This window comes from Euprymna scolopes, chromosome 19 (genome assembly GCF_053919585.1).
Source record: "Euprymna scolopes isolate OS-2025 chromosome 19, ASM5391958v1, whole genome shotgun sequence".
Taxonomy (NCBI): Eukaryota; Metazoa; Mollusca; class Cephalopoda; order Sepiida; family Sepiolidae; genus Euprymna; species Euprymna scolopes.
Genome location: NC_136500.1, coordinates 20,865,007 through 20,883,203, shown reverse-complemented (window position 1 = coordinate 20,883,203; position 18,197 = coordinate 20,865,007). Strand labels below are relative to the sequence as shown.

Here is an 18,197-nt window from a genome sequence, read left to right as displayed (position 1 = left end):
TCCATCACAATTGATGCCAGCTGGGGATCAGAGCGTTGATGATGTAAGGATAGGAGTTTGGTTTTAGATGCATTAAAGGTAACTAGCCACATCTTCCCCAACTGAACCACGCGCTCGAGAGCAGAGGAGAGAGAATCCGAGAGAACTTCATTTACAGCCTTTGATGTGTTGCCGTAGATGGTCGTGTCATCAGCATAGATGTCAACGAATGATTTAAGTATGTGTTTAGGGAGGTCATTGATGTAGATCAGGAAGAGAGTTGGGCCCAGGATTGACCCCTGAGGGACTCCACCATTTATATTTCAGGCCTCCGATTTTTGTCCATCTACCACTACTCTTATGAGCCTATCGGAGAGAAATGATTTAATGATTGAGAAAACATTTCCAGTTATACCGTAGCTAGAAATCTTGTGAAGTAGAGCCTTATGCCATACTTTGTCAAAGGCCTTTGATATCTCAAGAGCAATTGCCCTAGAAAGGAAGCCTTTGTCAAGAGATTAACTAATCCTGTGGGATATAACCGTCAGCACATCTGCGGTAGATCTTGCAGAGCGGAAACCATATTGTGTGTCACTAAGAAGGTTATTCCTGCTGAGGTGGTTGACTATTTCTCTATTTAATATTGATTCCAGTAACTTACTCATAACACAGAGAAGACTTATTGGTCTGTATTGAGAGGGAGATGACTTATCACCTGAAATTCTTAAATACAGGGCAAACTGATGAGGTCTTCCAGGGGGTCGGAAAGCACTTCTCCTTAAGGCAGCGCTTAAATAGTTTCGTAAGTATGGAAGCAAGTTCTGGTTGAAGCTTTTTTAACACTATAATTAGGATGCCATCAGGGCCAGTTGCTTTACTGGAATCTAGGTTTTTTATTAGCTTGGCGACCTCATGCACGGATATTTGTATGTTACCTAGCTTGTTCTGTGTTATAGGAGGAAATATGGGGAGTTGATGGCCTTCGTCGCATAGGGTAGAATTAGCTGCAAAGTTCTTTGCAAATAGTTTGGCCTTGTCTGACGCTGACGAGATAACCCCTGGTCCATTGATAATGGTTGGGATAGAACGCACACTTCTGTTCAGGATCCTATTTGTTATTTGCCAAAACTGGTGGGAACCAAGCCGCTGATCAGCTACCTTGGATTTAACAGACTGGGCATATAGCTCTCTTGCATTTTTTTTACAGTGGTTGCTGGCAGTCCTGAAAGCAGCTTTAGTCTCAGTGCATCTATTACGTTGGTAGTTATGGAAAAAGTGATTTCTGTGCGCGATAGCAGCAGCACATTTTGGGGAGAACCATGGCTGGCTGGCTGTTAGGTTTTTGTTGGAATTATTTAGATGGTATGAATTGGTCTATGCCTACAATTAACCATTCGGTCAGATCTGATACTATAGAGGACACTTCCTTTTTAAACATGGAGTGCAGAGGTAAATCAGATATGAATGTACGGAAGCTATCCCAGTCAGCCATAGAGTATCGGTATACAGTACGGTGGAGGGGTACGTCTGATGGCTTCTTACATTTTGTTTTTATCTTAACTGATACGACGGAGTGGTCGGAGGATCCTAAAGGAGAAACAATATATATATATATATATATATATATATATATATATATATATATATAATATTTGCTTACATATATATATATATATATATATATATAATATTTGCTCAATTATGAAATATGATAATTTTGTAGCTTACTTTTTGGCTTAAAACTTATTGGTGTATGAAAAATTACTGGGTTACACGAACTCAGTATATTATATACAAGTATATATATATATATATATATATATATATATATATATATAATACAAAGTTGAGTTAATCAATCTTTGTTTCCTGCATATTTTATAGCACAAATTACACGCTAATATGTTCTATAGTTCCGAGATTGAATTTTGTTTGCAAATATTCTATTTATTTATTTTACTAATTGGTCGTAATTTGCAATTAATTCAAAGGAATCATATTTTTTTGTGTCCATCTTATTTTATACGGTGCATATCATTTTAGCTTTACCCTCTCTTTCTTTCCTACTCTCTTTCTCTCTTCATCTCTCTCACTCACTCACTCACTCACTCACTCTATCTATCTATCTGTTAATAATGAAAAGTAATAAAGGTTAATATAAAATTGAGGACAGGAATAGTTCGTTATTTACACCAAGATATGATAACTATTTAACAAGTTGCCAAGGCGAGAGAGAGAGAGAGAGAGAGAGAAAGAGAGAGAGAGAGAGAGAGAAAGAGAGAGAGAGAGAGAGAGAGAGAGACAGGTGGGAGAAAGAAAGAAAGAAAGAAAGAGAGAGAGAGAGAGAGAGAGAGAGAGAGAGAAGCGATCGTTATTATTGCGATCTTTTATTTAAAATGATTGATTATAAAAGCCTGATGCGAATAATCGTCGCACAGACCAAACAATAACGGGATTCCGAAATAGATTTTGACCTCTCGGTTGGACTTCGGGTCACGCCGCCTAAGCCGAACTTGCGATTTAGTGACACTTATTTGAATGTATTAGTGCGAAAGATTGACAATGTGTGACCTAGAAATAATATCAAAAGGTAGGCAGAATACACACATCGTTCTCGTCTCATTTCAACATTTCATCGACAACTAATAATGTTTATATATATATCTATATATATATCTATATATATATATATATATATATATATATATATATATATATGCGTTTGTGTGTGTGTGTGTGTGCGCGCGCGCGTGCGTGTGTGTGTTGGGAATTGGAATTGGTATCGGAATCGGAAAAATTTGTGCCTATTTCCGATGTCAAAAACGATTCTTTTAATTATCTTTTTTATTTGAGTTTGATTTAAACAAACTATTCCACTGTTGGTAGTAATAATAAAATAATAAAATAATAAATATTTACTTAAACTACCAGTAAAGCTAAAGATCACTCATTACAAATGTTTTTTTTAAATGAATGTTTGAGAAAATATGTGCACATTTAACATGTCTTTTTTACGGTAATTAAGAAAAAAAACATAATTATACAGTTAAATAGCTAGATTTATAAAGATTTGTGTTTATGAAGAATCGGAATCGGTAATTGTATCAGAATCGGGAAAAATATTAGAATCGTCCCATCACATAGATGGTGCCTCCGTTCAGTCTCGAAAGACAAAGGATACCTCCTGTAGGGGCAGCTGCGCGTGTAATTGCGTAGCAATGGTTGCGCAATCCCTCCCAAACCACCTCTCCTGAATCGGCACTGTTTGAGTCCAGTGACAAGGAGAAGTCCAGGACGACTAGAGACAATGCCGAGATAAGCGGAGAGCACATACAACACCTGGAAGTTCCAAACGGTCACCCATCTGGTACTGGCCAGACTCATCGTTACTTAACTTTGGTGATCTGCCGGAAACCTGTATGACAAACGTGATTATGCCGTATCCCATTACATCACATCGTAGAAAACATTGTTAAAATAACAGAAACGATCTGCTTAATTTAACTTTTTCGATTTTTCTTATAATTATTTTATCTTAAAATCAAAAACATAATTAATGTATGTTCTATGTGTATCATGAACGTTTTCGATTTTTCGTCGATTCATCAGATGATAAAAGTAAATGAGGAAAAAGTTGATGAAAAGAAGAGAATTTCAAAAGGTATCCGTAAAACAAGCGCGTGAAGTAAGACACCGAGAGAATGTGTTCACACTGTTCTAGGGCAAACGGTAACAATTCCAGGGTGCCAGAATTAACGTTGCAGCAGTGACGTAGCATTAGTTTTTGCCGCCCGGGGCGGTCGTACAATTTGCCTTCCTCCCGCTGGCATATAATTACCTGTGCGTCCTCCCCAGCATATGATAACCTGTTTTGCCCCCCCCCCTCACTGACATATATTTACATGTTTTGCCCCCCCCGCTGGCATATGATTACCTGTTTTGCCCCCCCCCCACTGTTGCCATATGACAACCTGTTAAAACCTTCAAAATTCTAAAAAGCCCTCAATATATTTATTTTCATTGAACTAATGTTTACACAATTCTCTTCAGATTAATGTTTACACGATTTCCATTTTTTTTTAAATTTTAATTTAATAATTTCTTTTCAATAATTTGAATAATAAGTATGTAAACATTAGCGTCAAGGGTGTGAGTTCCATATAGAAACGTTGATTTAATTTGAATAAAATAAAATATGCATCAAGTGCACTTGAAACCAAATCACAACGTAATATTAGGAAATAAACAAATATTTTACTTGTTTGAAATTTATAACATAAATATATTTTGGAGATATACTCCATCCTCAGTGTAAAATATTTGTTTATTTCCTAATATTATGTTGTGATTTGGTTTCAAGCTCATTTGATGCATATTTTATTTTATGTAAACATTAATCTGAAGGGAATTATGTAAACGTTAATACGAAACAAAAGAAACCAAATATTTTTTTTTCAAAACAAAACGTATAATTCAAATTATAAAAAATAATGTTAAATTAAATTAATTGGCTACACAAACAAATATAATAATACATTTAAATGCGAACATTTGGACACCTGAAAATGTTATGAAATGATAAAATCATTTTTATTTAAATTTTTGTTGTTGTTAAAGTCAGAATTTTCGCCAAATAACATGGCTGTATCAAAGAGAGGATAGTCCGATGTAGTTTTCTTTTCTTTTGCTTCATAATGTTATTATTAAGAGGTCGAGCATCTCGAAGAGAAAAAACGTCTTGTATCGGCGTTTTTTTTAAATCCTTGTGTGTAATCGCTCGGTTTAAGCGCAAAATTTAAGAAATGGAAAGTCATACATTTTAGAAAACATTTTTTTAATAAATTTAAATGAGAACATTTGAAATTTAAATTTATAAATTTAAAATGAGGACATTTGAAAACATGAAAAGGTTAAGAAATGATAAAATCATTTTTATTTACTTTTTTTTTGTTGTTAATTCCGATTTTTCACAAAAAAGCACATGACTGTATAAAGTTCAAAAGTTCAAAAGTTCCATTGATTTTATCTTTTCCTAAAGCTTTCACAAAATACTGTAATCTTTCGGCAAAGAAATTTCATTTTTCTATATCTTCGTCAACTTCACCAAGTTGAGAATCATAATTATCATCAAGCAGATTTGACAGTGTAAGAAAAGCGTATTTACTTGTAAGATTGTAAACTTGTTGATATCTGCAAGATATTTCTTCAGTCCACCTATCTATGACAGACAGTATTTCCCGTCTCAACTCAGTATCAAGTCCCAGTGCTGCATCAGTCAACCGTTCACCACCCATTTGTTTCTTTTTGCGGATTACGATGCTCCATGCTTATCCCTATTTCAGAGCAGAGTTTTTTACTCGTCTATTGCAGTGTCCACCATCTTTTCTCTATTATGAGGAAAGCAATCTCTCAACGCCGCCAGCCTCACAGAACTTTGTTGCAGATCTAGCCCCTTTTCTTGTAGATACTTCTGGGGATCATTGATTTTTGAGAGAATAGTTTTCCAAAATCTCAGAAATAAAAGAAACGGAAACGACAATACCGAGTTGAGAAATAAAGATCTTATGGTTGCAGTTTTTCTTCCAATGATGACTTCCAATAAGTTTTTACCACAACATTTACAGCATCTGCTCGACTACTCCATCTAGTTTTCATAGTCCGCTTGATACTTAGACCAGTCAACTGAATCAAGACGTCCAAGCGATGTGTAGATGCAGAAAAGAACGAGAATAACCGGTCATGTATGCCCCAAAATGTAACAGAGTTAACCGCTACAGAAGCAGCATATACACAAGCCAGATTTAATGAATGGTTAGTGCATGGCACAAATAGAACTTTTGGATTGATTTCGGAGATTCGTTTCTGCACACCAGATCGGTGGCCTGTCATAATAGCAGCATTGTCAAATGCCTGGCCAATACAGTCACCAATCTGAATCCCATCGTTCTCCAGTTCTCTCAAAATAAGTTTAGAAATCTCCTCCGCGCTTGTATCTTTTGTCTTGATGAAGCAAAGAAACGACTCCTCCACCGTTACTTTATTTTCATCAATTTTTACGTAGCGCAACACTTCACTCATCTGGTCCTTGTGAGATACATTAGAAGTGCTATCAAAAATTATGTAAAAATATTTGCTTTCCTAGATCTGATCGATGATTTTCTTTCTTACCTGCTTTGCCCAAATGCCCACAAATTCATTTTAAATTTCTGGTAACAGATAAGAAGCAGCGATTTTCTTTCTAAAGTTAACTTTCACCAAATGTTCACGGAGCACAGGGTCATACTTGGCCAATAAATTTACCAATTCTGAAAAATTCCCTTTGTTTTCTTGATCTCTTTCATCATTATGGATGTCTCCCGTGACCCCGTAGTGCCAGATTCTGCTTGGCGAGAAACCTGATGATGTCCAACAATTTAGTTAGAATTTCTCGCCACTTCTTAGTTTCCTTCTCAATAAGATATTGCTCTACTTTGTCAACTACCTTTCCTTCAGTAAGTCGGATCTCCAGATCCTTCCAGTTGAGAAACGCTTGAGCATGAGATATGCTAACTTCATGTTCATATACTTTTGGATTTAATTTCCACCAATTCGTAAAACCCACATGAGTACAAAAACTTGACGGTCCAGTTGAAAACAGTCTGCAGTAGAAATAAAATAAGGCTTCTCTGGAAGGAGAATACACCATCCATGTTCTCAAAATTTTCTCACCGTTACACAATTCCCGATAGAACTATTTTTTAGTTAGCTTTCTAACGTCGCCTTTTGTTTTTGTTCCTGATCGGACTACTTCCTTGAATTCATGATCAAGGTGCTGCACAGCGGCAGATCCCTACCGAACAAACATAGCGCGAATTTTACGATTAATCTCAACTTGCCATAAACCAACATCTGTAAAATCGGTTGCAGTGTATGTTTTCGCGCCATGATTGCCTTTTCAATACTTCAACTTCATCATCATTGGCAGTTTTTGATGTATACACACTGTTAATGTCGACTTCCGAAGTAACAGTATTAACGTTAGTAATATCAACTTCATCTTCGGTTTCAGCATGATTTTCGAATTTCAGCAGCGTGCCTTTATTCCTTTTTGCTTCCTCTCCTTTTGTTTTTCACTTTTTACGGAATGTCGCACCATTCTTCTTCATTCTCTTTATTACGGTACCTTTTTTTGAAAATTCATGCAAATATTTTGAAAAAAATTACCGCTGAAGCACCTTCTTGTGTTGTTCTAAACTAGTACCACAAAAGGTGAGATATCCCTTCATGAAATCATTTTTCTGAAATACCTAACCCTAAATATATATACAGTAGCGTCCAAAATTACGGGACAAAATTTTAAAACATAATATTTGTTAGAAATAGCAACTGTGAAAAGCTGAAATTTTGACAACCGGTAGTCGTTATCATCCATAATAACATACTAAAATTGGAATCATTTGCTAAGGATAGAAAAAGAATTATAACAATTGTTTATTTTTTTTCCAAAAAGGAACGTCCAAAAGTAAGGGAAAATAAATAAATAATTATTATAATTCTTTTTCTATCATTTGCAAAAGATTCCAATTTTCATATGTCATTATGGATGATAACGACTACCAGTTTTCAAAATTTCAGCTTTTCACAGTTGTTATTTCTAACAAATATTAGGTTTTAAAATTTTATACCTTAGCTTTGGACGCTACTGTACATATATATATATATATATATATATATATATATATATATATATATATATATATATATATATAGAGAGAGAGAGAGAGAGAGAGACCGTCACTACTCCCCCAGCCATAGAACAAGAAATGTACGCACACAGACAGAAACACACACATGATTTAACTTATATATATATATATATATATATATATATATATATATATATATATATATATATATATATATATGGGGGGTATTTGTGTGTGTATCGATATATATATATATATATATATATATATATATATATATATATATATATAAAAGAGAAAGAGAAGTTGATTTATGTGCTTTGAGTTTGTGTCTACAAGAATTTATATACGTAGGAGAATTATAACTAATTCGTATGTGTGTGTTGTATTATGTTTCATTATAGTCAGCAAAAAGGAGAAAAAACGAAAAATCTAAGTTTGTCAGAAAATCGATGCCATATCGTCAGATAATTGCTATTTAAAGCAATCAGAAGCAAAAAAAAATATAATAATAATAAATAATCAACCCCCCCCCGCCGAAATCGGAATTTTTTTTATTTGGTCATTTCATTTTTTCTGTTTCTTTCTTTTAATCTTCCATAGACGAGTGTATAGCCACCGTCAAAAAAAAAAAATGGTGAGAAAGAATCATGCTTCTCTTGTGATCGCAGTAATATTCATATGCATATCAAATAGCGTCTAAATCAATGATTTTTTAAGAAACGAGAAAGAAAGAAAAACATCCTGACTTGAACTTTTGAAAATTTTTTTGCTGATGCCAAATTTTTGCTGATGCCAAATTTTTGCTGATGCCAAATTTTTGCTGATGCCAAATTTCATTCTTTACTAAACAATCTGATCGTATTCATTAATATATGAAGCAAAATGTTAAATCAATTTTTGGGTGAAAATTTCGCTGCAAAGAGGTCAAAGTTGAAAGAGGTGTACCCTTGCAGACTCTATCAAACTCCTCCGCCAATTTTGGGTCTAAACACTTTGAATTTTAGATGTAGGTGACCTGGACATGAGTCAAACTTTTTAATATGTATACATACATACATAGGGCCCGAGCAAAGCCAGGTTGAACAGTACTTTCTAAATTTAAACTGAATAGATGTTAATTGCTTTCAACTCCAGATCATGTATAAATAATAGGTTGCTCCAGTAACTATGTCTTTGTTCATTTCAAAAAGATAATTTCTTGGCAGACAGCCTCGTTAACACACAGACAGCCAAATTACAGAGTTCCAAATTCCGTTTTGTTTTGCTTTTCTATCAGTGTAACTCATCAGAAAAAAAACACAAAAAAGTTAGTGTCCAAAACATCAGAAAAAGAAGTATACAAAACTCACATCACAAGAGCATATATATATATATATATATATATATATATATATATATATATATATATATATATATATATATATAGCTACTTAATTTACTCACATAAACTTAATATACGAAAGTATAGATTTATGCGTAAACTTTAAGTATTTACTTCAAAAGTGCTCAATACGTAGGTAGAGCTAGTTAGTAAGTTATAAAATATATATGGCGATTAAGCTACACTGAATATTCGGCGTTTCATCCACTCTAGGACTCCTCAGGCTTATGCGCATAAGCCTGAGGAGTCCTAGAGTGGATGAAACGCCGAATATTCAGTGTAGCTTAATCGCCATATATATTTTATAACTTACTATATATATATATATATATATATATATAACGATGCCTCCGTTCACTCTCGAAAAACAAAGGATACTCCCTATAGGGACAGCTGCGCATATAATTGTGTGGCAAAGGTTGCGCAATTATCAAACACCTCTCCTGGATCAGCACTGCTTGAGTTCAGTGGCAAGAAGAAGTCCTGTATGACTGGAAACAATGCCGAGATTAGCGGAGAGCACGTACAGCACCTGGAAGTCCCAAATGGTCACTCAACTAGTACTTGCCAAGCTCTCATCGTTGCTTAACTTTGTTGATCTGACGGGGACCGGTGTGTCAAACATTATTATGCCGCATATATATATATATATATATATATATATATATATATATATATATATATATATATGCATAGCTATATATTTATTTATATATTATGTGGCTATATATTTATTTATATATTACTAGCGGGGGTACCCGGCGTTGTCCGGGCTTTGGAGATGTGTGCGTAAGAGGGCGTGGTAAAGTAAAGAATAAGCGAAGTAATAACCCTGTTTAAATCTTCCAATTAAAAAACGATGTTAAATTTCTTTAAAAAATCGAAAAGACCAAAACAAAAAAAAAAACAAAAACAACAACAAAAACAACAACAAAAACAGCGAACAAACGTCAAACCTGTTTTAAAAAGAAATCGGAAAAACAAAAAGCAAAAATAAGGGTAAAAAATTATGAACCTGTTCAGAAAAAAAAAGCGAAAAAAAAAAAGAAAAGAAAATGGCATAAATAACCCTTCGTTTCGTGTAAGTCCATGGTGCGTTTCACCCAGTAGAAAGCATAGAAAAAAAAAAGAAGGTTAAAATTCCATTCCAGCTTTTTTAAGCAACTACAAAACGAAATAAAACGAAAATGATGTTTTAATTGTTAATTTTATATAAAAAAAGAAATGGAAAGAATCTTTTTTTTTGTGTAAAAATGTTCGGAAAAAATGGTAATCAAGCAACGTAAAAGTAAGCGTGGGATAAGAATTAATGTTTGTGGGAATGTCGCTATCGGTTAATTCCGTGGCGCGTTTTACCCAATAGGAAGCATAGAACGGAAAGGCACGGTAAAATTTCATTCCAGGTTTTTTAAGCATCTACGAAGTACGGAAAACCGAAACCAGCATTTCTTCGTAAATTTCCCTTGTGAACGACCCCGCAACGGTGTAAGTGGTGACGGGGGTAGGAGGAATTAATTAGAGAGAAAAGAATTTACTACATCCATTGATTTTAACCGATTTTGGCACTGAACTCTCAGCAGAAAAAATATAGGAATCTATGATTATCGAGAAAGTGGAGAGGTAACATGCCTAAAACACACGTCAGATATTGTGCTGCAGTTTGTGCATATTACATTTGCATGAAATGTCTTGATTTTTTAATCCTATTCAGGTCAAAATCAGAGGGGAAAATGTGAGTTCATTTTATATATATATATATAAGGGATTAAGCTATATATATTAGCATGGGTACCCGGCGTTTCCCGGGTCGACATAAAGTTCCGTTTTGAACACACCTACTATACGAAGGATATTAATCATTTTCATCGTGGGTAACGTCGATACCCCCCACACACACACACAACAATTTCATGAATAAAAGACCAGATAAAAACATGTAAATGTAATCGCCCAAAAAAAGAAGTATGTGATACTCTCTCCACCAGGTGAAATTCTAACAATAGTAAAAATCATTTATTTATGGACGTCTAAAATGGCTACCCTTAAAATATGCGAAGGGAATGCGGTATTATATTGGAGCACACTTCTTTACCCTATTTCCTCCCTCTTTGCCGTTGATGGCTGTTCAACAGTCGACCGAAGTAAAACATTCCTAAGGAAATATCCTTACCTCGAGAAAGTTCTTCCACCGGCAATGAACAGCCGTAAAAAATAAATAAAATAAAATAAAAATATTAAGTTTTCTTGAAAAAAAAAAATTTCCTGTACTTTCATCTAACAATTTACGCTTTTCGTAAACATATTTTTACGTATTTTCTTTAAAAAATATATATATATAAAATTTCTGTGGACCCCCCCCCCCCCGCCAAAAAAAAATTGACTGAACAAAAAGTCTTGAAAAAAACTTGTACTTACACCTAAGAATTTACGGTGAAAAAGAGTAAAACTTTCGTCTACTCTTGAAGGAAAGAAAAAAAACTTTTTGTTGATAAATATTTTGCAATATATATATATATATATATATATATATATATATATATATATATATATATATATATATACACACACACACAAAATAAAATAAATAAAAATATTTTCAGTCCTTTAAAGGTAGTTTTTTTTTTTGTTTTTTTTGTTGTTTTTTTATTATTTACATTTTTCCGGTTTGTTTGTTTTTAAAGTGTCTGTTACAACGCTCGGCTTAAACCGATGATTGCCGGTCTCGTTCGATCCATACTTGACGGAAATTCCCGAGAATCCGGGTCAAGTTATGCAAGATTATCAAATATTTAAAAAATAAAGCAAAATATCTTTCTGTCTACACGAAATTATTTTTTTACGCTAGAAACGTCTTGCTATTACCAAATTAATTTATTTGGAAAGAGTTTGTTTTTATTATCTTTCGGACTTCGGAACATAAAAAAACACTTCAGGGGAAATAACTCTACTCGTTTCATAAAAAATCGATGTCGGAAGTAATAATTCCAAATAAATTTAATTAAATATATTATCAATATAATTGTTATTTAGAGTTGATGAAATAACAATCTTAAATAGAACAATTAAAACAACTTTCTCGCTAAAACCTTAAACTAACATACAGCTATTTAGTACAATTGATTTTCCTTAATATAATAAACAAATGAAGTGACCTCTTAATCGTATATTTTTTAAAGAATCATACTATATATAGAAATAAATAAAATAGTAAACTAACGGAACTTTAGTATATATTAATCAAATTGTGAACAAACACACAGACAGGAATACGAATTTATATATATAGATATTCATATATATATATATATATAATATATATATATATATATATATATGGGTGTATATAGCTATATGTTTATGTATATTGCTATATATTTATTTATATATGTGTATGTAGCTATATATTTTATTTTTATATATGTATGTAGCAATATATTTATTTATGTATATATGTATGTAACTATACATTTATTTTGAAGAAGACCAAAGATTGGTAAAAAAAAAAAAAAATTCTGCTTTTGAGAAAAAGCGTTTTTCGTTTTTTCTTTTTCGAAAATTCCAACACGTTAACAAAAAAAATAAATAAATAAATACAAAAAAGAAATAAACATATATTTTTCGTATTGATTTCATACATACATACACATACACGTATATATATATATATATATATATATATATATATTAAATTCATATATGTATATGTAGTTACATATTTATTTTTATATATTCATGTAGCTCTATATTTATTTATATATATACATTATATATATGCATGTAGTTATATATTTAGTTTATATATGTATGTAATTACATATTTATTTATATATGTGTATATGGCTATATATTTTTATTTTTATATATGTATATAGCTATATCTATATATTTATTTTTTACATACTTTATACAGTTGTATATTTATTTATATATATGCATATAGCTATATATTTATTTTTATTTCTATGTACCTATATATTCATATATATATACATATATACATGTGTGTGCGTGTGTAGCTATATATTTTCTATACGTGTATATCGCTATATATTTCTTTATATATATATGTATATAACTATATATTTATTTATATTTATTTATATCTATATATATGTATTTTGCTATATATTGATTTATATATATTTATGTAGCTATATATTTATTAATATATGTGTATATAGCAATATCTTTATGTATATATTTATTTATAGCTGAATATTTATATATAATTGGTTATGTATTTATTTATATATTATGTAGGTATATTTTAATTTATATATATTTATGTAGCAATATATATATGTGTGTGTGTGTGTGTGTGTGTGTGTGTGTGTGTGTGTGTGTGTGTGTGTGTGTGTGTGTGTGTGTGTGTGTGTGTGTGTAGTTATATATTTACTTATATATACGTATGTTGCTTTATATCAATTCGGTATATCACTTTCTGTTTGTTTCCATAATCGACATTTTTGAAAACCAGCAGAGTCAACAAAATACTTATACTTTCCTTAAGTGTGTAATATTAAATTCGATCGAAAAATAAACTAATAGGAATTCAGTTTTGTAGAAAAATAAATAAATATAGAAGAGGAGAATAGAGACAAAGGACAAAAAACAGGAAAGGGTTACACATTCGAAAAAAATCATATTATTTATTTTTAAATAAAATGGAATTGAATTAAGCAAAAATTAAACCAAAATAAAGGGAAATAAATAGTGGAGTTTAAAATTAGGGGCTTAATTTATGGGTTTGTTTAGCAATATACTTCCGATGATTTAGATAACGAGATCAGTTCAAGGTTACTGATAGGCTACCTACAACGACAGAAGTTCTTTGAAGGAGACGGACGTGTATGAGAGGAGACGACAAATGTTGGACAATAGTTCTTAGGTAAAGTTTTGGTGCACACGAAGTCGAACACTTGGTAAAAGGGAAATCTTGATCTGGTCGCCCTAGAGCATCCACTTTGAAGGACAGCCACAGGCTTAAATGAACTGTTTTGAATGATCGAAAAAAAACTTATATTGACCATAGCAAAGAATTCAAAACAAGGGCTGGAAATTCTCTTTCTAGACATACAATATCTAGGCGAATGAAAGAAATGTGATTTTCTTCTAAAAGGCGTGCAAAAACCCATTTTTATCTAAGAAGAACATCAGTGATAAAAAGAGATTTTTCTCGTGTTATGGCAAGAAAGATACAGACTGGTTCAGGAATGTTTTCTGGTTAGATTAATCAAGATTTTGTCTTGTTAGTGATGCTCCCGATGCTCCCGAACGGTGTAATCAAAGAACTGGAGGAAACTTTTTGCCAAGTTACATAAAATCCACAGTTAAACACGGGAATAAAGGGATAATGGTATGAGTAACTTTTACTGCAGCAGGAGTTGTGAAACTTATTAGATGTGAGAAGTCAATCAATGCAAAGGAATACATTCCAATATTAGAAACAATTGTTCTTTGCTCAATATAGCTTTTAGTGTAATAAAATGTACAAAATTTGTTTGGCCCATTTTTTTTCTTTTTGCTCACGAGTATATATATATATATATATATATATATATATATATATATATATATATATATATATGTGTGTGTGTGTGTGTGTGTGTGTTTGTGTGTGTGTGTTTTCATGCTTCATATATATGCATACAGACATATACATATATATATACATATATATAAATATATATAATTATTAAGTTTCTGAAAGTAAATAAAATAATCCATTTGATTATCCACCCTCCCCATCAAATATATCCATCTATATTATATAAATATATATATATTTGTCTATATATATATATCATATATATATATATATATATATATATATATATACTTCCTGTATATATATATATATGTACACACACACACACACACACACACATATATATACATATATATATATATATATATATATATATAAAATTGGCTAAAAATAACCAATCAAATAGGTGTTAAAGAAAAGCGAAAAAAGTTGTGTGTTAAATACGTATTCAATTACGGATGTTTGATTTTCTTCAGAAAATATAAAATGCTTTTTTATATATATACTAATTTGTATTTTAAATAATGTTTTACAAAAATAAACATTCATATAAGTAGTTAAGTTTTTGTCAGTTATAAACTGAAAAAGTTATAGCCGTTGGTTAAAAATGAGTGCTTTATGCCAAATTGATGGTTGAATATAATGAAATCTGTGTTCATTGTTTAAATACTTATCCCTATTAATCCCTGACCGTGCATCGAACGGATACCATAATATTTAGTTCGTTGCACCTTATCATAGCAAGATCCATACAAAATTTCAGCCAGATCGGCTCAGTAGAATTTCTAGAGTAAATGTGCTATTAATTCGTATAAATCCTTAACTGTGTATCGGACGGATACCATAATACATATGTGTAGTTCGCTGTATATTATAATGGCACAGATCTATACAAAATTTTAGCCAACTCGGCCCAGTAGTTTCCGAGGAAAAAGTGGAAGAGACAGACAGTTTAAGGCAAATATAATATAGATGGACATATTTTTTTTTGTGTGTGTGTGGGGGGGGTAATCAAATAGGTTATTTTATTTACTTTCGGAAACTTAATAATTTTTTTATCGTAATGTACTATACATAGTTAATTATTTCTGTTTTCGTAATGTACTATACATAGTTAATTATTTCTGTTTTCGTAATGTACTATACATAGTTAATTATTTCTGTTTTCGTAATGTACTATACATAGTTAATTATTTCTGTTTTCGTAATGTACTATACATAGTTAATTATTTCTTGTTTTCGTAATGTACTATACATAGTTAATTATTTTTTGTTTTCGTAATGTACTATACACATAGTTAATTATTTTGTAATGTACTATACATAGTTAATTTTTTTTCGTAATGTACTATACATAATTATTATTTTGTTGTTGTAATGTACTATGCATAGTTTTTTTTTGTTATTGTAATGTACTATACATAGTTATTTTTTTGTTTTTGTTTTCGTAATGTACTATACAGTTAAATTTTTTTTTGTAATGTACTATACATAGTTAAAAAAATTTTTCGTAATGTACTAATACATAGTTAATTATTTGCTACTAGGTTTAAATAGACGGTGTAGCTACACTATAATAGCGAAATTCGAAATTTTAATATCGAATTTCAAGGCAAACCAATGATCTCTACTTAGTTATTATGTTACAGTAATTAATATATCCCAAAATTACGAAAAACGATAAGGTAGGAGAAAATTATTAAAGAAAATATTTTTGGACGAAAATTAGCGAAATTTACATGTTTGGCTAAAAAAATAAAAGACACCGAAGAGTTCCAAACGGGGGTAATTAAGTGTGTAACTATTATTAATTTTTTATCAAATTAATTGTGCGTTTTACCTTGTTTGCAGCATAATTGAGTTTCTTCCCTTGTCATTTATATCATGTCCTCCCAAAAAAATATGGCGACGGTTTTTTACGATCAAGCTGGAAAACTTATGTTTTTTTTTTTGTTTTTTTTTTTTTTTTTAATAACAATACGGTAATATTTAAGTACTTACGACATGTCATTTAAGTAGATATCATTGCTTTTAGTTGAAATTGATACAAAATGTTAGTAGCGACCACGGTTTCTTTTTAAAATAGATTTTTTTCGCTTTCCGAATTTCGCTATTATAGTGTAATTGTACCGAATAGGTTTATCACTTGCTAATTAGTTACATATAGAGTGCTTTAAAATGAGTGTTTTAAATGGTTACATATTTGCGTTTTAAAACATTTTATTCCTTCGAAAGTTACAATGATGATTGTTTTCCTCTACTGAGTAACAGACGTACGAATATCGAATACAAGTAATCTGAAAATCTTGTCAGAAGTTATATTACGGATAAAGTTTCAGAGCAGGAATCAATTTTGACCTAACACCGTTTACCGAGACTTCGAGTCGGGAGTCCTTCTAATTTGTCAATCCATTTTTGAAGAAATTTGTGTGTGTGTGTGTGTGTGTGTGTGTGTGTGTGTGTCAAACAACACTTAGTCACAGACTGACTACAACTTCGCTTAATTTTGACGATTTTACTAGAACTAGTGAATCAATGTGATGCGAAACTTATAATTAATATATAACTGATAAAAATATTTTCTCTCAGCAATATAACGATAGATACATAGACAGATAGACAGATATACTTTTTAAAAATACTGCTTCAATGCAGACTGCATCATGGTCGCCTCAAAACCATTGTCAACAAACACTTGCCAGAAACTATCTCCATAAGTAATCTAACGTTGTTCATTTCATAAATCATTTAAATCCTCTCATCATATCCTTTATCATTCAAGATAAAAACATCCATTCGATCCAATAACCCTTATCCTTCAGTTGCTTTTGACCTTGATAAGTGATGAATCATTATTAAAAGAAAGAACAACTAGACAAAAAATACGAAAAAAAAAAAGAACAAAAAAACTTACGTGTATTTTTGTTGTTAAAACCACTTATTTCCTTTGTAGTCGTGATGACTGATGGTTTCCTCTTTGGCGCTGCTGAGTAGATATTCGGATTGCGATTGCGGTACTTAGATGACAAGCATTTTCTCACGTGTTTGTAGTAATATATATATATATATATATATATATATATATATATATATATATATATATATATATATATATATATACACACACATATGGGGGGGCGTGTACGTGTATATAGGTGTGTGTGTGTGTGTGTGTGTGTGTCTGTATGTTAGTGCGTTACATGTATGTATAAATGTCATTATAATCATCACGACAATCCCTATTTTCCATCGGTGCCTTTGAAATTAATTTCAAAAACCGAACTTAAACGTTTGTTTATTTCGTTTGAATGGATCACGAAGAATGATTATTAAGTCTTATTTATTTATTTTATTGTTTAGACAAATTTTCAAAAATGTCACGCAATTGCTTATATCAACGTAGTAAAAAAAAAATGTTCTATTACTAATGAGAATATTTTATGCCCCCATCCACCGCAAGAACATGTGACACAAGGTCGGAAGTTGGAGATTTAACACGAGGCATGTACACTCCAACTCACGATAAATATGCCTGGTATTATCCGATAAAGGCAACGAAATTAACCCCTTTTATAAGAGAGAAGGCATAAAAAATTACTGT

At 31.5% G+C, this 18,197-nt stretch overlaps 1 protein-coding gene across 2 annotated transcripts in view; it reads right to left on the bottom strand.

Moving 5' to 3' along the window:
- LOC145303479 (sodium-driven chloride bicarbonate exchanger-like) overlaps positions 1-18,197 on the bottom strand; it is a 492,397-nt gene that overhangs the window by 240,164 nt on the left and 234,036 nt on the right. The window contains exon 1 of one of the 2 annotated variants that reach the window (XM_080144836.1): positions 17,511-17,635. The exons of the other annotated variant lie outside the window; for it this stretch is intronic. The gene's annotated coding sequence lies outside the window, so the exon portion shown is untranslated. Of the gene's footprint in view, positions 1-17,510; positions 17,636-18,197 lie in introns of those variants that run through there. 2 annotated transcript variants of the gene reach the window in all.